The sequence below is a fragment of the Schistocerca americana genome, chromosome 3 (genome assembly GCF_021461395.2).
Source record: "Schistocerca americana isolate TAMUIC-IGC-003095 chromosome 3, iqSchAmer2.1, whole genome shotgun sequence".
NCBI classification, from domain to species: Eukaryota; Metazoa; Arthropoda; class Insecta; order Orthoptera; family Acrididae; genus Schistocerca; species Schistocerca americana.
This window is the reverse complement of record NC_060121.1, coordinates 632233105-632255943: the sequence shown is the minus strand read 5'-3', so window position 1 is coordinate 632255943 and position 22839 is coordinate 632233105. Positions and strand designations below refer to the sequence as shown.

At 43.4% G+C, this 22839-nt stretch overlaps 1 pseudogene; it reads left to right on the top strand.

Moving 5' to 3' along the window:
* Positions 1 to 17076: 17076 nt before the first annotated feature.
* Positions 17077 to 17194, top strand: LOC124607677 (annotated as a pseudogene).
* Positions 17195 to 22839: the final 5645 nt, after the last annotated feature.

Sequence of the window (22839 nt, the reverse complement as noted above, 5' to 3'; positions counted from 1 at the left end):
AGCAGCATATCCTTGGTGAATATTATGTGCTTGCTACTCTGTCTAGAGAGATGCACTGCATTATTATCCCGTTTATATGTTCTGGAGTCTCCAGTGTTTAAATTATGTAGTGGGTACTAATGAAAAATGTCCCATAAATATATGCCTTTAGCTCATGAATCGCCAATATATGAAGAACGAAAAGAGGCGAAAAAAATCGTCGCGAACAAATTTGAAAACTCTGGAAGTGAATAAAAAGGAGAAGAGAAGTAAGTTGGAATTTGAAGGTTTGTTTCACATCGAGGTCATTAGGCGTCGGATCGGATGCAAGAACTCGCAGGAAGGGTATGTGAATTAGTAATTTAGAACGACGCCTTCTGACTTTCGTCTGAAGTGATTTGGGGAAAGAAAGGAAATTTCAAAATTGTCAGAACGACAGGAACGCCATTTCCAAATGAAATCCACTTGCACAGTCTCTTAGTAGCCAAACTGGCGTCATATTGGAGGATGACAGCCGAAATACTATGTTCCATTTTTCATCCAAGGAAGTTGGTGCAGTGGTTTCCAATAGAAATAAAAGCACTCCTTGCCGAGCCGCACAAAAATATTGTATTATTATCGCTAACATTGCGTACATTTCACATCATTTGACTAAATATGCAATAAGGGAGAATCAGACTGGTTCCACACCGTTCAACAGGCGCTCCAGCAAACGCCCTGTTTCGTCACAAATTCACCAGGGAACTGTTAATATTAGCTATAGATGTTCCTCAGTATGGTACTGAAACAATTATATAACCCATCATGCGCAACACAGATCCGAACACCCCACAGGCCGGCCAGGGTGGCCGGGTTGGGAAACAAGGCCCTCCATGAGACTATCTTTTAAGATTTTAGATTTCTTATATGTCAAGGCCCTTAAACAGTAAGAAGCTCCTTCAAACACACAAAAAGTCTTTCACCTTCCAAAAACTGCTTCGATAAGCACACAGAATTAAACCTCAGTTTAAGCAGATAAAATATTTAGTCAAAGAGAGGAAAAATAAAATAAGGAATTCACAAAAGGGCACCTCTGTTTCTATTTGTGAGACTGATACAGAAAGAAAATGAGTTTCTTGACGGCAGCAATGTACTAACATGCTTCTTTGATCTAACATCCAAATTCGTAGCTGAAACCAAAACAGAAAAAAAAAACATTCAAGTGTATAGATAAAGTTTTGACCCGATTTCGAAAGAAGACGTTAATACCAACGAATCCGAAACTCCGACCCTAAGTGGTTCATTTAGAATACATAAATCAAATGCTCCTCTAACAAGTGGAAGACCTCAGACACGGCCAACCGATTCGTCTCAAATTTGGCAGGTCGCTTGTGTACAACCTAAAACGAAGGAATCTAATAAATTTTGGGTCAACACCCCCGCAATTTTGAGAAAATCACCCCCAAAGATTATGACGAGCAATCGACTCAAAATTGGAGGGATCGATAGATAATTCTAAATAGAGCATTTTTCATCATCAGGTATGGGATCTGCAAACGCAAACTTTTCCAGAAATCGAGGAAAGAAACTTTTACAACTGCCGCTTCTGTACCCACATGATAAAAGCTTTTTGCTGACAGCGGCGATAGCGCAACGGCCAAGGTTACTGGCTGGGAATCGGAAAACCCGGGTTCAAACCTCCAAGAAACCTAGCGGATGTTCTTCTTTTCGTTTGCATTTCTCCATATCTCAATCGATAGGCATAGGAGGGTTAATAAGGGAATTAAATCAGTAAGGAATGAAAATAATAAGGTAGGCAAATAAATTTCTCAAACGTCTTGGTATAGTAAAAAACTAAAATGCTACTCAAGGTCACTTTACAATGGCTCTTCCAGTCACTGTCCTCACTTTTCTTCGAACAACTAGATGGATGGTACTTGTCATATAAACATTCGAACGAAATATGCTCAGGGCATCAAGAATATCTAATGAAAGCAATCTTTCGATAGCTACACTGTTCCTTCCGAAGAGTCGGCGGAAAAAAAACTTGGTTTACATTAAAAATATATCTTTTTCGGGAATTAATTTTGATGCGTACCACGCATACGATATCATTGCCTGAAAATCGGTGCTGTAAGTTGGTTATGAATTATGCTGTGAATAGTTATTGCATCCGTGCGATTGTGCAATTCCCGCTGGGTTTCCAGAAGCACACTGCAATTCTGAAGCCTGGAAATAAAGCTTTTAATCGGTTGGCCGTGTCTGAGGCCTTCCTCTTGTAAGAGCGATATTGAATGCATTGATTCCTCGGGTTACTGGGTAGATAAAGAGTTGAATAATTTTCTCTACAAACATTACCAATTTCCTAATACGTACACCATGGAAAAAAAAACAGGAATGAGCTCATTGGCCACTTAGATAAGGTTGTTATTACTAGTGACACATATCTGTGTGTTTGAGTCATAACACGACGTCCTGTGGCTGCACAAAAAGCGTTATTCAACATGGTGATGTCGCTGTCAGGGTTCCTCTGAGCCATAATCCGTAGGTAGCGGTCGTCTACTGCAGTAGTAGCCCTTGGACGGCCTAAGAGAGGCATGTCATTGACAGTTCGTGTCTCTCTGTATCTCCTCCATGTCCGAACAACATCGCTTTGGTTCAGTCCGGGACGCCTGGACACTTCCCTTGTTGAGAGCCCTTCCTGGAACAAAGTAATAATGCGGACGCGATCGGACCGCGGTATTGACTGTTTAGGCATGGTTGAACTACCGACAACACGAGCCGTGTACCTCCTTCCTGGTGGAATGACTGGAACTTATCGGCTGTCGGACCCCCTCCGTCTAATAGGCGCTGCTCATGCATGATTGTTTACATCTTTGGGCGGGTTTAGCGGCATCTATGAACAGTCTGTCACACAATATCCGCATTCAACGTCTATCTTCAGGAGTTCTGGGAACCGGGGTGATATAAAACTTTTTTTGATGTGTGTATTCAAGCACAAACTGATTTTTGTTTTTGACTCGTCCGTCTTAACGACTGGTTTGAAGAGGTCCACCACGTACTCCTCCCTTGCCAACGTATCACAGAGCAGCAATTACAACCTACATCTTCAATTATTTGCTGGATGTATTCCAGTCTCTGTCATCCTCTCTAGCTTCTACCTCACAGCTCCCTCTAGTACCCTGGAAGTTAGTACCTGATCTCTTAACACCTGTCCTATTATCCCGTTCCTTCTTCTCGTCAATGTTTTCCATATATTTCTTTCCTTGCTTATTCTGCGGAAAATCTCTTCACTCCTTACGTCATCAGTCCACCTAATTTTCAACATTCGTGTGCAGCACCATATTTCTAATGCTTCCATTCTCTTCTGGTTTTCCAACAGTCCATGTTTCACGCCAAATGTAGACTTTTCATGGCCAGAAATCCCCTTTTAGCCGACCGCGGTGGTCTCGCGGTTCTAGGCGCGCAGTCCGGAACCGCGCGACTGCTACGGTCGCAGGTTCGAATCCTGACTCGGGCATGGATGTGTGTGATGTCCTTAGGTTGGTTAGGTTTAAGTAGTTCTAAGTTATATGGGACTTACGACCATAGAAGTTGAGTCCCATAGTGCTCACAGCCAGCCAGCCCACTCTTCAACTTTTATTTTATTTCCGCCATTGCTTCTTCGACACATAGATTGAACAAAAGGAGCAAAAGACTATATCACTGTTTCACACCCTTTTTAATCCGATAACTTCGTTCTTGGTCTTCCAGTCTCATTGGTTCTTTCCTGTATTGTTTCTTGTACATATTATACACTACCCGTCTTTCCTTCTACCTTATCCGTATTTTTCTCAGAATTTTGAACATCTTGCACTATTTTACATTGTCGCATGTTTTTCAAGGTCGACACATACCTGTGTTACAATTTTTAATCCCTATTCTTCTCACAATTTCGAATATCTTCCACCAGTTTCCATTGTCGAGCATTTTATCTGGGTCGATAAATCCTATGAAGTTGCTTTTATTGTTCTTCAGTCGTGCTTCCATTATTAATGGCAACGTCAAAACTGTCTCTTTGATGCCTTCACCTTTCCTAAAGACAAACTGATCGTCACTTAAGAGATTCTCCATTTTCTTTTCTATTCTTCTTATTATTCATGTCAGCAACATGGATGCATGATATGTTACTCTAATTGTGCCATAATTCTCCCCCGCGGCTTGCAATCTTCGGATTTATGTGGATGATGTTTCTCCTAAAGCCTGATGATATATCGCCAGTCTCATACATTCTACACAGCAACGTGAAAAGTCGTTTTGTTGTCATTCCCCACAATGATTTTATAAGTTCCGATGGAATGTTAACTATCCCTTCTGGTTTGTTTGATCTTAAGTTGTCCACAGCTCTTTTCAATTATGATTATAATACTGGATCCTATATCTCTTCCCTGTATATTCCTGTTTCTTCTTCTATCACTTGATCAGACATGTGGTTCCCTTCCTAGAGGCCTTCAATGTACTCTTTCCACGTATACTTTCTCTCCTCTGCACTTAACACTTGATGGTACCGTCTTTATTTTTGGTTTAGTTTTAACCTTTCTATTAGCTGAGTCAGTCCTTCTGACAAACATTTTTTTACGAGTTCTTCACATTTTTGATGCAGCCATTTCGCCTTAGCTTCCCTGCATTTCTCGTTTATTTCTTTCCTAAGTGATCTGTATTTCGGTGTTCCTAAATTTCCCTGAACATTTTCGCACTTCCTTCTTTCGTCGATCAACTGAAGTATTTCTTCTGTTGCAAGTAGTTTCTCCGCAGTTACTTTCCTTCTACCTATGTGTACCTTCTGTGATTGTCGTTATCTCGGTATTTATAGCCTCACAGAACTTCAAGCGCATCTCTTGATTCTGTAGTACTTCTGTATCCCACTTCTTTGAGCGTTGACTCTTCCTGGCTAGTTTCTGAAACTTCAGCTTACTCTTCATCGTTACTAAATTGTGATTTGACTCTACAGCCACACCCGCGTATGCCTTACGATCCAATATTCTGATTTCGGAATCTCTGCCTGTCCATGATGTAATCTAACTGAAATTTTCCCGTATCTCCCGACCTTTTCCAATTGTACCTCCTCCTCTTGTGATTCTTGACCAGAGTATTTATTACTATTAACTGAAATTTATTGCAGACCACAATTACACTTTCTCCGCTCTCGTTCCTACTACCAAGTCCATACCCTTCAGTATCATTTTCTTTTATTCCTTCCCCTACAAGCGCATTCCAATCATCCACCTCTATTAGATTTTCATCTCCATTTACGCACGTAATTATCCATTCTGTATCCTCATATGTTTTCTCTATGTTTTCATCTTCTGATTGCGACGTTGGCATATATGCCTGAACTACTGTCGTAAGTTAGTTGTAGATTCTGATGAGAACAGCCCTACCACTGAACTGTTCACTATATCTAACTCTCTACGCTACCTACCTATTCACAAAGAACCCTACGCTCGTTACACTATTTTCTGCAGCAGCTGTTGATATTACCCTACTCTCATCTGACAACAAATCCTTGTCTTCTTGCATTTCACTTCACTAACCCCCACTTCATGGTCTTCCAAAATACTTTACAGCGAATGTGTGGGTTGTAACGTCAGACTACACTTCAACTACGTCTTGGTCTCTTGTGATCTCGGTGTTGAGACACTATCACTTACTTTTCTGCTTGTGTCACCATTCAAAATTTCGTAGGTAAATAAGGTAAGAAATCAAAAAGTTTAAATTATATTATCGTATGTTTTGCCATCTCAGTTGCACATTAACTTTGCGGTATGACTATTTTCGATCAAAGTTGGTTGTGTATGTACTAGGGCGTCTTTAAAAGAAATGCCTCTGAATTTTTTATTTTGTTCTGTTGAGATACGACATATCATGCATACTACTCGATCGACTTTACCGCTTGGGGACACCAGCTACAATCCTCTGCCACCTTAGAGCCTCAAACTAAATCGTGTAACATGGCGACGACCAACATAAATATGACTGTGCATGAGAAACACATCAGAAAACTAAAAGCACGAAATCAAAGAGTTGGCCCACACACACAGAGCACCCACGTCTTCAGCATGACAATGCCACATCACAAACGAGCTCTTTGATATCTGCAAAAAATCGCAACCTTAGGTTTACTGTCATCGATCATCCTCTATATAGCCACGAATTGGCCCCATCCGATTTACATCTGTTTCCAAAACGTAATGAACACCTTCGAGGATTTCACTTTGATAGTGGTGATGCGATTCAACCAGAGATGAGGCTGTGACTTCTTCAAGAAAGTCAGCCTTTCTATAGCGACGGTATCGTTTGGGAGAAATGTGTTCGTCTCCAGTGTGACTAAATTGAAAAATAAATACAGTTGAAACAGGTTATAAGGACGTCGAAGGGACCGATAGTTTACGGTCACTATTGCTGACAGTCGCACAAACCGTGTTTTTGCTTTTTTTTAACAAAAATTTCGTATCTCTAAATTTTAGGCTGCCATAAAGGTAAAACTTTGAAAAGTGTCAGAAATACAGTATCGTATTTACACTACAATATTTGTGCAGAAAACGATCCAATATCCTAAAAAAGGGTAACGTTCGAGTCGGGGCTTGTAATGTCAGGAGCTTCAACGTAGTGGGGAAGATAGAAAATCTGAAAAGGGAAATGCGAAGGCTCAGTATAGATATAGTAGGGGTCAGTGAGGTGAAATGGAGAAAAATAAAGAACAAAGATTTTGTGTCAGATGAGTATAGGGTAATATCAACACCAGCAGAAAATGGTAAAACGAGAGAAGGATTAGTTATGAATAGGAAGGTAGGGCAGAGAGTGTGTTACTGTGAACAGTTCAGTGATAGGGTTCTCCTTATCAGAGTCGACAGCAAACCAACAGCGACAACGGTAGTTCAGGTATACATGTCAACTTCGCAAGCTGAAAATAAAGAGATAGACAAAGTGTATGAGGATACTGAAGGTGTAATACAGCACCTAAAGGGAGGTGAAAATCTAATAGTCATGGGGGAATGGAATGCAGTAGTTGGGGAAGGTGCAGAAAAAAAGGTTACAGGGAATATGGACTTGGAACAAGGAATGAAGAGGAGAAAGACTAATTGAGTTCTGTAATAAATTTCAGCTAGTAATAACGAATGCTCTGTCCATGAACCACAAGAGGAGGAGGTATATCTGGAAAATATCGCGTGATACGGGAAGATTTAAGTTAGATTACATCACGATCAAAATGGTTCAAATGGCTCTGAGCATCTGAGCATCTGAGGTCATCAGTCCCCTAGAGCTTGGAACTACTGAAACCTAACTAACCTAAGGACATCACACACATCCATGCCCGAGGTAGGATTCGAACCTGCGACCGTAGTAGTCCCGCGCTTCCGGACTGAAGCGCCTAGAACCGCTCGGCCACTGCGGCCGGCACATCATAGTCAGACAGAGATTCCGAAATCAGATCCTGGATTTTAAGGCGTACCCAGGAGCAGATGTAGAATCAAATCACGATTTATTCATGATGAAGAGTAATCTGGAGTTTTAGAAACCAGCCAGGAATGATTTATGCGCAAATATGTGGGATACACAAGTACTAGCGAATGAATTGGTATGCTTGAAGTTCTCTGAGGCTATAAATACTGAGATAATGAATAGTTCAGTAGACTGTTAAGTTGAAGAGGAATAAACATCTCTAAAAATGACAATCACGGAAGGTACACATAGGTACAAGGAAAGTAACTGTGGAGAGACCGTAGGAAACAGAAGAGATATTTCAGCTGAACGACGGAAGAAGGAAGTGCAAAAACGTGCGGGGAAATTTAAGAACACAGAAATATAAAACACTTAGTAATGAAATAAATAATAAATTCAGGGAAACTGAAGCGAAATAGCTGCATCAAAAATGAGAACAACTCGTAAAAAAATGTTTGTCAGAAGGACTGATTCAGCTTGAAGAAAGGTCAAAACAACCTTCGTTGAAACTAAAAATAGAGGCGGTAACATCAAGAGTGCAATGGAAATTACACTGTTAAATGCAGAGGAAAGAGCGCATTGGAGGAAAGAGTACACTGAAGGCCTTTATAAAGGGAACCACTCGTCTGATGGCGTGACAGAAGAAGAAACAGGAATAGACATGGATGAGATAGTGGATCTAGTATCAGAACCGGACTTTCGGAAAAATATCGTCCACACAATTCCGAAGAATACATGAGCTGATAAGTGCGAAAATTACAGCACAAGTTGCTTAACGACGCATGCATCCAAGTTGGTGATTGGAATAACACATAGAACAATGAAAAAGAAAATTGAGGATGTGGTAGATGACGATCAGTTTGGCTTTAGAAAAGGTAAAGGCACCAGAGAGGCAATTCTGACGTTTCGGTTGATAGTGGAAGCAAGACTAAAGAAAAATCAAGACATGGTTACAGGATTTATCGACCTCAAAAAAGCATTCAGCAATGTAAAATGGTGCAAAATGATCGGAATTCTGAGCAAAATCGGGGTAAGCTATAAAGAAAGACGGGTAATGTACAATATGTACAAGAGCCAAGAGGAAATAATAAGAGTGGACGTTCAACAACTAATCGTTTGGATTAAAAAGGCGGCTCAATCTGTACATCGAAAGAAGCAATGATGGAAACAAAAGAAAAATTCCGGAGTGGGATTAAAATTCAAGATGAATAGGATATCGATGATACGATTCGCTGATGACATTGCTATCCTGAGTGAAAGTGAGGAAGAGCTACATGAGCTGCTGAATGGAATGAACAGTCTAAAGAGTACATAATATGGACTGAGAGAAAATCGAAGAAAGTCGAAAGTAATGAGAAGTAGCAGAAATGAGAACAGAGAGAAACTTAACATCAGGATTGACGGTCACGATGTAGATGAAGTTAAGGAATTCTGCTACCTAGGCAGTAAAATAACCAATGACGGACGGAGCAAGGAGGACATCGAAAGCAGACTAGTACAGGCAAAAAGGGCATCCCTGGCCAAGAGAAGTCTGCTAGTATCAAACACAGGCATTAATTTGAGGAAGAAATTTCTGAGAATGTATGTTTGGAGTTCAGCATTGTTTGGTAGTGAGACATGGATGTGGGAAAACCGCAACAGAAGAGAATCGAAGCATTTGAGATGTGGTTCTACAGACGAATGTTGAAAATTAAGTGGACTGATAGGGCAAAGAATGAGGAGATTCTGCGCACGATCGGAGAGGAACTAAATATGGCGAAAACACTGATAAGATGGGAGAGGATGATAGGACATCTATTAAGACATGAGGGAATGACTTCCATGGTACTAGAGGGAGCTGTAGAGGGCAAAAACTGTTGAGGTAGACAGAGAGTGGAATAATACATCCAGCAAATAGTTGAGGACGTAGGTTGCAAGTGCTACGCTGAGATGTTGGCACAGGAGAGGAATTCATGGCGGGCAGCATTGGACCAGTCAGAAGACTGATGACCCAAAAAAAAATTGTGGAGAGGAACTGAAGAGAAATTTTTGTTGTGTTTATGCAGTATGTAGAGCAATAAAACTCTAGCAAGATGTAAAACCTTTAATAGGAGAAGAAAGAGGTAGCAACGATATAAATTGTTCAGTAATGTCAAGCAGGGTCTTTGATCATGTATCAGATAAAATGTTGAGCACATTTAAAACTTACTGTAAGTACTATATAATTTAAGTCATGAATGACACATCTTCCTTCCAGCTACTGTACTACAAAAATTAATCAGCACTACATAAGTGAAAAGACAGTATTCTCTACTTGAAATAAACGAAGTCCTAAACTTCCTCCTATGGATCTGTCCAAAATTTTGTACAAATGTGACGTACTGGAACTAACACATTGAAAATATCTGGCACACGTAAACACAAACAGGAATAACGAACACATTATTATTCCACTTCTGTACTTCGTGAAAATAACGTAAATTGGAATTTTATTTCTAGTTTTTTACAATCAAAGCAAAGTCAGTGTTGTTTAGCGTTTAAATCATTTGCTTTAACTTTAAAATACAGTACAGTAACGCCAACTACAGTATACTTTCCTAGTTAAGATAATCAGTTTTATTTGCATTTTGCATCTAAGACGTGCGTTCGCATTTCGCATTTGCCGATACATTCGTTTTGACTCCTGATGTGAAATCAACAATTCGCAGAAAACAAGGGTTTGAAAATAAGCTTTACGTTGTTGTTAGTAATCCCCAGATAAGTAACAAACAAAAATGAACGTTGATGTCATAGCCGATATATTTCTCCTAAAACATCGTAAAATCTCGTCGGTTTATTCGATACGTCTCAATAAGCGATACGTACTAAGCAATTTGTGAATGTAGCGTTTACATATTGTGTAGACGCGACCGTCAGATTTCGCTATTATAGCCAATGCGTTGTTAAAAGCGATGTCACTGTAAACGGTACCGATTGTATGTAGACATGAAGAATAAATATGAAGAATTTTAATAAAGTGTGTTTTATTTTAAAAGCCTTAAGAGTTTTCAAATAAAAGAATTGGAGGCGTTACCTTTCAGCACGGCCTCGTAGCTGTGTCAGCAACCCATCGTGTCCATACAGGAACTACGTACATCAGAATACAGCAGTTGCTGTACGGACACGACGGGTTGCTTACGCAGAAACATAGATCTGAAGATGATCAAGATTGCGGAATGAATTTTCACTTCGCTTTAAAGTGTGTACGGGCCTGAAACTTCTTGACAGATTAAAAAACTGTGCGCCGGACCGAGGGGCGAACCTGGGCCATTCGCCTACTGCGGCAAGTGCTCTACCGACTGAGTTTTCCGTACGTCATAGCCCCACAGCAGAATTTTTGTGGCGTTTCGAAGGTAGATGAGATACTGACGAAAGTAAAGCTGTGAGGGTGCGAAATGATTCATGCTTGGATAGCTTCATCGGTGGACCACTTGGCCGCAGAAAGCAAAGGTCACAGGTCCGAGTCCCGGTCGGGCGCACAGTTTTAATCTTTCAGGAAGTGTCATGACCAGCCTTGATCTAAGGTAATCATACTGTAAAATAAACGTACAATTCCGACGGCAAAATAAAAGATGAATAAATTAAATATCAACACACTTGCTCAATTCTCTCGCGCTAAGGAATCCAGAAATAGTTTGCACTGGCTTTATAACTAAAAAGGAATAATTGTGGCGACACACAACGATTAGACTATGTAGTTCCGTTTATTTAGGACAGGGGTCTAGTATATTTGCTGGGATCAAGTCAATAGAATGTCATAAACATGGTGGATGGCATCAAGCCGGTGGGAAAACCAAATACTATAAAAGCTAATCGCCTTCCTTTCCGTTCATCTGTAGAAAAAGGATTTATTCCCCCACATCTTTCAGTCCCTACTCATACTTTATCAGGGTGATATAGAAGTTTCTTCTTTCCAGATCATTGCTCTTCGCAGCCATTTACATCAGTTGGCTGCGAGTTTGACGGATTACGTTTCGTTTGGGAATATTTGAGAGAGGACTTAAAGCTCTGGTATTTACCTGATGCCCAAGGGAAACCTTTCGAAAACTTTGTTCTGAATGGGGGATTGGAACTATTTTATTTCTGTCACAGAGGAAATTTTTTTTTTGTATTCTTTCTCAAGTCCCTCAAACGTTCCCAAAAATAGTGCTGAGAGACAGAGATAGAGAGAGAGAGGAGAGGAGAGGAGAGAGAGAGAGAGAGAGAGAGAGAGAGAGAGAGAGAGAGAAAGGAAGGAAGGTTGTATTGTTTTTACGAAATTACGGTGCTGAAATTTGTTAAATGGATTGTAACAATATCCGAAACACCGAACAGAATAAAAACTGAATGGGATTTCATTGCAGCCGAAGCAATATCCGATATCTGTTATACAAAACAGCCAAATGACTGCACACACACTACATTTGCCTAGCGGCCAAGCATACTAGTCCAATATGTGACTGTATACCAATGTGCTTGTAACAGACTGCAGATAGAGCGGTTCGATATTGTCTGTAGTGAGTCAGGACACGCAACGTCGCCAGAATATCCTAGGAATTATGACCGCCCCGCCATCCACCCCCACCCCCCCCCCCCCTCTCCCACCCTCTCCGACCGCTACATCAGCCGTTGCATTCACCGCTCTGTGATAATATCTCTCGCACATCGATCAAGCAGCAAATCGCATTCAACAGCGGGAGACTCACATGCGCTCTCTCAGCCATATGTTAGCCTAGCGGCGACTGTGGCCATTGTTTCTACACACACTACTGTGTTTCATACCGTGCGCCCTCTCCTTCCACCACTTTAAATCATTCAATGAATCGAGTGAGAGCTACCATACCCACCAAAAGATATCAAATCCAATAAATTACTGTAAAATGTAATTGGTTCAGTGGAAGGGGACTGAAAGAGATAGAAACGCATATCCTTACAGAGAAACAATACACAAATGCTTAATTGTTCGCTCTAGTCAATAACCCAAGGAATCTTCATTTTGATTTCGTTTTATCTGCTACTTCAACAGATATTGATAGTGTCTACTTATTATGTTGCTTGTATGTATATCAATTGTCTATATCTTTCTAACAAATCCACCTTCTTTAGGCCAGTAATTGTAACACGAAATGTGAAGAACATGAGTTTACAAGTTGTGTCCAAACAATGGGGGAATAGGTATTACCGCATCACGTATGCTATGGAACCATATACCTTGTAGGGAATGCCGCCAAAGATATACTGCAGGACAGCTGTGGTTACAGGTTGTCTAGCCGGCCGAAGTGGCCGTGCGTTTCTAGGCGCTGCAGTCTGGAACCGCGAGACCGCTACGGTCGCAGGTTCGAATCCTGCCTCGTGCATGGATGTGTGTGATGTCCTTAGGTTAGTTAGGTTTAACTAGTTCTAAGTTCTAGGGGACTAATGACCTGAGAAGTTGAGTTCCATAGTGCTCAGAGCCATTTGAACCATTTTACAGGTTGTCTCTATTACGTGTTTAATTGATGTTATGCAAACACATAAATTAGACAAGTAACTTATTACTCCGTTACAGTTTGAAGCAGTTTCACAGAAGAAATGTACCCGATCAAGGAAAAGAGAGGAGGAGACGTTGATTACATGCACTTGTAAAGAAAAGAGTGAGAGGTTGGCTTTTAATTAGCAATCCACGACAAGATCATTAAAGACGGATCACAAGTTCTAATTGGGCATTGAAGGCTTGGTACGCCACATCTTTTGCAGGCGCCTACGCTTTTCTGAGTGTTATTCTGTATTGCTAGGAGAGAAACGCGGCGTTGCCCAGGCATTTATTTATAGCTGTGAGTCGGCGCCAGTGCCATCCAGTGTCTGTCGTTGTGCTTAATATTTATGATGACATAGCTCCCGAGCTATGTGTCGTATAATTACAATTTTGTAGGTACATTCAGTGGCATGTGTGGATACTGCCTGCAAAATATGTTGTGTACGGAGTTAGTAGCAACGAAGTAATAAATTTAATCTTGCACGATGTAGTAGTCCTTCAAGCATCTCATTTTTTATGACGTCATATCTCCTGAACTACTTGTCGTACAGTGGTATAATATTTTCTGTTACATTCGGTGTTATATGTGCATACTTCTGGAAAATATGTCGCGAATATAGTTAGTAGTAAAGAAGGAATAAATTAAAGCGCCATGCCTTCTGTGGTACCTTTACTGCAGTGGGCGATAAACTTTAATCATTTTTCAGGGGTTGCCAGCGAGAAAAAATTCTGTAAATGTTTGTAATTATCTTTAGAGTTTGTTGGTCGCTTATTTCTCCGTTCCCAAATCTTGGGTAATAAGGTCTGGGAATTCACGCGTTGCTGGCTACGCGTCTTTTTCACCGCCACCCCTTTTAAAGGTGGGTGATTCTTACCCCCACAGCCATTATTGCCTGACAGTAAGGCATATTGTAGCATGTTTCTATGAAATCGATCCAGTGGTTTAAGAGGATAAGTGGAACACACACACACACACACACACACACACACACACATATATATATATATATATATATATATATATATATATATATATATATATATATATCCGTTTTATAACGTGTGTGGATTCTAGCTATAACTTCACCATCTGAATAAAGGGGGATAGAAGTTCGCATTGTCATTCCAGTGAATTCCTTGCATTGGCCTTTGAAGGTACTTGATTTCCTGCCAGATGGCAGGGGCCGCCTTGGCCAAGAAAAATACCAAGTGATGACATTGCATGATACTTGCTTTCCGCAAAGCCTTGGCAGGCATCCTCATTTTGAAAATGGCACCTGTGTGTTTTATGAAATACGCCTATGACCATTTGCATGAGTAAACATCACTACACAAATTTTTGCTTAATGGTTAACTTTAAGTCGAAAGTTTGAGTAACTTAACTGGAATGGTAACGGAAATACGGCGTTGCTGTAAGGAACCAAGTTAAGAATTTTATATAAAAACAACATTTATTTCCTAAAATCATGAAAATACTCCTTGATCACTCACTTTACTTCATAGTACGACTATAGGAGCCATCACGCAGAGCGTCTTTACTCGCGAGAGTCTCAGCAGGGAATGCCTAACCGTCTCCCCTCGTCCGGGGTCCACTCACGGTGGCCGGAAGGGCTCAGAGAGTCTGCACAGCAGCTATTTGCCAACCTAATGGGACCTGCTAACGCGGTAAGAACTTAGTCTCTCTGGTCCAGTGCAGTCGCTCTCTACTTAACACAATGGTTGGGTAAACGGCGTAGCAGACAGCCCACGCATACATCAGCAGACGACCCGCATTCATACTTGCATACTTACTAAGAGTGATACAACATAATTCCAAATAATAAATCTTATATTGATCTTCCCTGAGTGTCAGAAGGGCACCCAGGTGTCTTTTGAGTATATGATTGTTGTATCAAGCCATGTAGCGGCTCACATGATCTAAGACAGATAGGGGTGGAAGCTGACTGGCGGCAAAGAGCAGCTGATAGGAATCAGTGAAGAAGCAGCACTGTCGCAGCACACTGTCCTCCTGGAAAAGCGTTCTCGCAGCTCCCGTAGTATCACGCCAAGTCTTCGTTGAGGTAGTGGCTACTATCACGAAGTCGCAGCGATGTGCGACTTGTGACACAACTTATGCCATCCACAGCTACGTGCATTTACCTGGAAACGTTTATTGGCCGAGCCAAATCAATCCTGTGCCGTGCTACACTATAAAATCAGCCTCACTAAGGATCGTCTATCTACCTTTGACCAACGACACAAGGTTATTAAAGTTGTCACTACTGCTACACAACTAACAAACACCATGTAGTAACCAACTACACTGGACAAAAGAAGTTAAGCACATAGAAGGGAATTAAATGAAACTTCAGCAGTTTTGAGCGTATGTGACGTTATTCAGTGATTACAAAATCGAGTCAAATGTAGAAGAACTTGGCAGTATAAGCCCGCTTATCACTATGAAGCTGCACCGCCCCGCCCCGCCCCGCCCCGCCCCGCCCCGCCCCGCCCCCTCCCTCTAGCCTGGATGCGTTCACTGATTCGGGTGGAAGGAAGCCCACTCCTGAGGGAAGCTCACCCTCAACTCTTGTAACTGATCCTTAATATCCCGGGATACTGGCAATGGAACAGAACTCATCTCTGAGCGTGTTTCAAACATGTTCTATCAGAAATAGTTTTTGACATGTTTCTGGCGACAGGTGTACTTCAGCGTCAGGCAGACATTTTATAGATATAAGAAGCGTATGTGCACGAGTATTGTCCTCCTTGAAATATGGTACCACAGTACTGCTGCATGACAGATAAAGCTTGAGGATGCTGGATGTCGATGACATACTGTTGTGCCGCCATAGTTTCGTCGACGCCAGGAATAGCACCACATGTTGGAACAAATGGGCCTTTCCCCAGGTCGCCGTCAGACTCGCCGACGATGGTCAGTGCGGTAGTGCACAACCACAATTCATCACTGAACAAAATACAACGGCATTCCACATCAGTTCATGCTTACTGGTTACAGCAGCGGACCAAGCGCAGCGGTTTTGTTGTGGCGTTAACGAAAGTCTGCAGATGGGACTGTAATTCCCTAATCTGCTGCTAGTCACCAAACAAAGGCAGACGATGTCATACTATGGTGCAGATAGTTCATTATTTGTTCTCGGATGGCAGACGCAAATGTGAATGACACACGAGCCTGAGTACTGCACATTTCGGTCACGTTGAGGGACACAATGTGTTCCTTTTTCAGCTTCTTTCGGGTGCTGTTAGTGCTGACTCATAGGAATGTGCGGCATCTCAATGTTCTTCACAATGACCAATCAACATCTGACATTGCTCAGGCCTCTTACGTACCTTACCTGGCCTGGTAGCAATATCAAACACATACAGTTCTAACAGAGTGCGGATTCTGGTGGCCATTCTGTCTGTCACAGAGAACAGCAACTCTAATCACTTGCATACCCACCTAATGTGTGTACGTGTACTAAATTACACCGACATCCGACTGTGTATTCTGGGCGCTTCACTTTTTTTTCCAGGCAGTGGTTGTAGTCCATAGAGCCGGGGCTGCACTGTGAGCAAGAAGCTGGACACGGTGAGTGGGTGAGAGGTCCGGCTTGCACCCTAAGGCACGAATAACACAGTGGTATCGGAAGTAACATTTATTTCTTGTGCTGAGTTTATACAGTAATAAAGTGTGTCAGAGTGCCAGTCAGCGGCTGGGCGCAAATGCATGCTGTGAAAAAGTGCTCACATCTCGCCAGCGAGTCGTGACTCAGAGCCATGGTCACGTGGCGTGCTTATGGTAGCAGGGGTGGGGTCGGGGAGAGGGGGGGGGGGGAGGGACGGAAAGGCATCGCTTGCCCAAACGTTCTGTTGTACAGTCAGGTTCCCACCCAAGCGCTATTGTTGCCAGCCTATCATGTCCTCAGGTGAGGACAGCCGGCTGTGACCCAAGGTGTCATTTGTCGTGAAGACTAGGCCATGGTCATCCACCATGGAGCCACAAAGATTGCAGTAGATGCTCATGGGCCAAACAGGGACCTGCACAAATGCATTCAGGTGGCGTTAGTCGCAATAGAATCTCTACTTCTTAGTATCACATGATGAATTTTTCGGCATGACAATATTTGCATTTCATGGGCTGTCATGCCAACGGCCTTGCCGCAGTGGTAACACCTGTTCCCGTCAGATCACCGAAGTTAAGCGCTGTCGGGCTGGGCTAGCACTTGGATGCGTGACCATCCGGTCTGCCGAGCGCTGTTGGCGGAGTGCACTCAGCCCTTGTGGGGCAAACTGAGGAGGTGGCCAGCTGGGTGCTTCTCGCCAGTGTGGTTGAGATGGCGGCGACAACAAGCGCCCGCAATCCGGCATCCGAATTTGCGGCCCTCGCCTCAGGATGCCTCTGGCGTGTGTTGAAAGCCAGGGCGCCTGCCCATGGTAGCGAGCCGTGGAGTGGCCCACCACTTGCTGGCTACGAACCACCTGTCGGCCTCGGAGAGACGAACCAGCGACCCACCGTGGACTGGAACTCTGGCGCCCCATCTGCTGCTGCGGGTAGCTGGTGGTGTGACATGCCCGGCCGTCCAGGAGAGCTGCCACACTTGAATGAATCTCGTTTGAAACCCGCACCTATTTATACGCGGCTGTGCGCCTCTGTTTTGCCATATGCGCCACTCCACGTTACATACTCGTAACACCTAGGATGGCCAGTGGGCCCCTTCTGCCTGTGATCTGCGACACGCAAAGCTACTACGGATACTCTTTCAGCAATTTGATGGCCCTGTGGCCTCTATTCTACTTCACAACTGTTGGTAAGCGTAACTCACTGCAATCCAGCCCCCACCTGGTTGTAAGTTGTGCTCAGAATATTGCACAAAACTAACTTTCCCTATCCTAAATGGTGGTGCCGCTACATTTCTGTCTATGTTTCACTTTTCAGCGGCGTTATGGCACTGAAATTACGAAGTGTTACTTCATACCAACTTGTTGTGTAGCACAGCGATGCTGGCGGTTCCGCTTAACTCACTCGGAGATGATGTAGCAATGGTTTTGTGGCAATGCTCGTTTCATGCCATGACGTCTGTCACATTGGCGGTTAATGTTGTTGGCATTGTGACTGGCATGTCGGTCCAGAGCTAGCCTTCTCTGGCCTGCTCTCACATGATAGGACTTAAGAAAAGTTGAAAAATGTACAATAAAATTATTCTCCTGTGCAACACTAATTTCTAAAAGGCACACATATGCAACCACTGCAGTGCTGAACGTACACCACAAGCAATTATCACACCGCCTCAACCGATTTGTAGCAATTCCCGCCAGTCATCTCGTCCATACAAAACATACACTACTGGCCATTAAAATTGCTGCACCACGACGATGACGTGCTACAGACGCGAAATTTAGCCGACAGGAAGAAGAGGCTGTGATATGCAAATGATTAACTTTTCAGAGCATTCACACAAGGTTGGCGCCAGTGGCGACATCTACAACGTGCTGACATGAGGACAGTTTTCAACCTATTTCTCATACACAAACAGCAGTTGACCGGCGTTGCCTGGTGAAACTTGTCTTGATGCCTCGTGTAAGGAGGAGACATGCGTACCATCACGTTTCCGACTTTGATATAGGTCAGCTTGTAAACTATCGTGATTGCGGTTTATCGTATCGTGACATTGCTGCTCGCGTTGGTCGAGATCCAATGACTGTTAACAGAATATGGAATCGGTGGGTTCAGGAGGATAATACGTGCTGGATACCAACGGCCTTGTATCACTAACAGTCGAAATGAAAGGCATCTTATCCGTATGGCTGTAACGGATCGTGCAACCACGTCTCGATCCCTGAGTCAACAGATGGGGACATTTGTAAGACAACAACCATCTGCACGAACAGTTGGACGACGTTTGCAGCAGCATGGCCGAGCGGTTCTAGGCGCTACAGTCTGGAATCGCGCGACCGCTACGGTCGCAGTTTCGAATCCTGCCTCGGACATTGATGTGTGTGATGTCCTTAGGTTAGTTAGGTTTAAGTGGTTCTAAGTTCTAGGGGACTGATGCCCTCAGAAGTTAAGTCTCATAATGCTCAGAGCCATTTGAACGATTTATCAGTTTGGAGACCATGGCTGTGGTTACGCCTGACGCTGCATCACAGACAGGAGCGCCTGCGATGGTGTATTCAACGACGAACCTGGGTGCACGAACGGCAAAACGTCATTTTTTCGGATGAATCCAGGTTCTGTTTACAGCATCATAATGGTCGCATCCGTGTTTGGCGACATCGCGGTGAACGCACATTGGAAGCATGTATTTGTCATCGCCATACTGGCATATCACCCAGCATGATGCTATGGGGTGCCATTGCTTACACGTCTCGGTCAGCTCTTGTTCGCATTGACTGCACTTTGAATAGTGGACGTTACATTTCAGATGTGTTACAACCCGTGGCTCTACCCTTCATTTGTTCCCTGCGAAACTCTACACTTCAGCAGGATAATGCAAGACCGCATTTTGCAGGTCCTGTCCGGGTCTTTCTGGATACAGAAAATGTTCGACTGCTGCCCTGGCCAGCACATTCTCCAGATCTCTCACCAACTGAAAACGTCTGGTCAATGGTTGCTGAGCAACTGGCTCGTCACAATACACCAGTCACTACTCCTGATGAACTGTGGTATCGTGTTGAAGCTGCATGGGCAGCTGTACCTGTACACCCCATCCAAGCTCTGTTTGACTCAATGCCCAGGTGTATCAAGGGCATTATTACTGCCAGAGGTGGTTGTTCTGGGTACAGATTTCTCAGGATCTATGCACCCAAATTGCGTTAAAATGTAATCACATGTCAGTTCTATTATATTTTTACAATGAATACCCGTTTGTCATCTGCATTTCTTCTTGGTGTAGCAATTTTAATGGCCAGTAGTGTAGTACTCCGCAAAACACCACATTTCATGTTTCCACTGGAACAAACGAAAATTTGTATTCGCCAAGTCCACTTCTTCATTGAACACCACCTCTAACTAGCTCATTGGTCGCCAAAGCTTGTGAGCTAATGTTCCGGGCCGCCATGCGCTGTTGCCATTTTTCGGGGTGCACTCAGCCTCTTGATGCCAATTGAGGAGCTACTCGGCCGAATAGTAGCGGCTCCGGTCAAAGAAAACCATCATAACGACCGGGAGAGCGGTGTGCTGACCACACGGCCGTGCTATCCGCATAGTCAGCTGAGGATGACACCGCGGTCGTATGGTCCCGGTGGGCCACTTGTGGCCTGAAGACGGAGTGCTTTTGTGAGCTAATGTACCGTTTTTAAATCCTACTATGAGCTAACAAAACAAACAAACTAGGGCAGAAATAAGAGCTCTTCTGAAAATCTTACATTTCTAGCAATGTAAAATTAAAATAAAATGTTTTGAATAGCCGTCGTCATCGAATGTTTATTGCCCGAAGATGATCTTACAATGGTCGAGACCGGTCATCAGATAAATATTGATAACTTTAAAATTTCAACACCTTGTGTTATTCTGTTTTTATTTTAAAAACTTTTAATTCACACACTGCTGCATTTGCAATTAAGTTACCGAGTGAGTGGTGCAGTGGTTAACATACTGGACTCGCCTTCTGGAGGACGACAGTTGAAACCCGCGCCTGGCCATCCTGCATTAGGTTTTTAGTGCTGTCCCTAAATCACTTCAGGCAAATGCTGGGATAGTTCCTTTGAAAGGGGACAGCTGACGTTCCTCCCCATCCCGTAATCTGGTGGGACCGATGACCTCTCTCTTTGGTCCCCTCCCCCCCCCCCCCCCCCAAATCAACCAACCAACCAAGCATTTAAATACACTGTGTGATGAAAAGTTGTGGTACCACTACTGAACGGGACAATGTTCGTCCACACGTGGGACATTGTTCCAGGAAGTTCCTCCGTGACGTTGAGCTACAGCAAGATCTGTAACCCTCTGGAACATCTGTGGGACCAGTTTGCACATCTAATCTGTCCCGGCGCCAGTATCCGGGACCAAACATAGTCACTGCATTCATCGGAGCCAGAAGGAATGCAACTTCATATTGAGAAGTGGGTGCATTTTGCCAAGTTTTTTGCAATTTTGACACTATTTTGTAATAACTGAAACGCCATCACACATCCTCTCAACGCGTGCAATTCCATTTCGTTTCCTCCTCCCATTCTGGGCGCTTCAGTTTTTTGGCGTGCAGTGTATTTTGGCAGCTGTCACAAACTGTGGGATCCGACAGTTTAGGTCCATAAGAGGGCTGCTAGTAGTGATAACCATAGTGAAGACTATGAACGACTGCCTTGCTCCTTCAGTAACCAGCACTCCGTCCTGAGCCGCTCCCTCGGGGCTGTCGGCAGCTGGTACTCCACTCACGTCCCGCGGCACTCTCACGCCTCAGCCAGAGGCGGGTCTCTCCAGAGGACCCGCCGCCGGGCCCTGTTTCCTTCGGTATCGAGTTTTCTCGTCTCCGTCGCTAGAGCCTCTAGACGCACTTCAACACTGATACCGTACACTCTGTAAGTTGTATACTGTGACTAGATGCTGCAGTGGTGGTTTGTGAATGTTACCCTCCTTTTTCCCCTTTTTATTTTTTCGGGTATTTTCGTTGACTGCATAACAGACGCAAATATTTTACGAATTAATGTCGACTGCCACCTGAAGAGAAACGAACACACAAATACGTTAGCAAAGAAAATATCACCAGCACTCTGTGCCATTAGAGCCCTGTCATCAGTGAGTAACAGACTAGGCCTTATTCTATTCCCATATGCCCTCCTTACCTGTGGAATCATGTGGAATCATTCTTTTAGGGAGGAGTAGGGGGAGGTTCCATACACAAAAAAGGACATCGTCTTCAAACTGCAGAAATCTCTGTGGTGTCACCGCCAGCCACCACACTTGCTAGGTGGTAGCTTTAAATCGACCGCGGTCCATTAGTACACGTCGGACCCGCGTGTCGCCACTGTCAGTGATCGCAGACCGAGCGCCACCACACGGCAGGTCTCGACAGACGGACTAGCACTCGCCCCAGTTGTACGGACGACTTTGCTAGCGACTACACTGACGAAGCCTTTCTCTCATTTACCGAGAGATAGTTAGAATAGCCTTCAGCTAAGTCCATGGCTACGACCTAGCAAGGCGCCATTAGCATTATATTGCATTTATCTAGAGAGAGTCTCACTTGTATCATCAAGAACGCTATATACAAATGATGGAGTAAAGTTAAGTATTCCAGCAGCTACGTACTTTTCTTTATAGCATTCATTACGTATCCTGTTTCAGACCTAACGCCCGCCTGCGTGAGTTAGCGCGTGCATCTTGGCCGCCTCTTTCAATTAGTGTGCGTAGTGTTGGCAAGTCTGCCGACACTACAATCTCCATTAGAATAATAACTAAAAATAGTAATCTACCACCCCGTAAAAAAAGTCTGTTTAACAACTGGGAATTCTAAGTGCAACGTATCGCTGAAAACTAATGTGTTATGCACGAAAAGAGAATTAGCAATCACCTCACACATCGCAGCATTCGAGTTCATATAGGGACAGTCAACTGAAAACGGGACAGATGGAAAAAAGTAAATAAGCTGCTTATTATTTCAAAAGTAATCGCGATAATAGTTAACACATTTATCCCACTGCGATAAAAGGAGGGCTATGCCTTCATGCCATAATGATTGCGGTTGCCTACGGAGCCATTTTTGTACCAATTATAGTGCACCACTTCGTCCGAAGCAAATCGACGGCCGCGAAAGTCTTTCATCAGGAATCAAAAAATTTTGAAATCGCTCGAGGAGAGTTAGGGAGCGTATGGAGGATGTGTAAGGGCTACCAGGCGAGACTTCTACTGCGTAGTCGAAACAAAAAACAAAAAAACAAAAATGAAACATCGCTTTCAGCACTGTCCAAAGAGA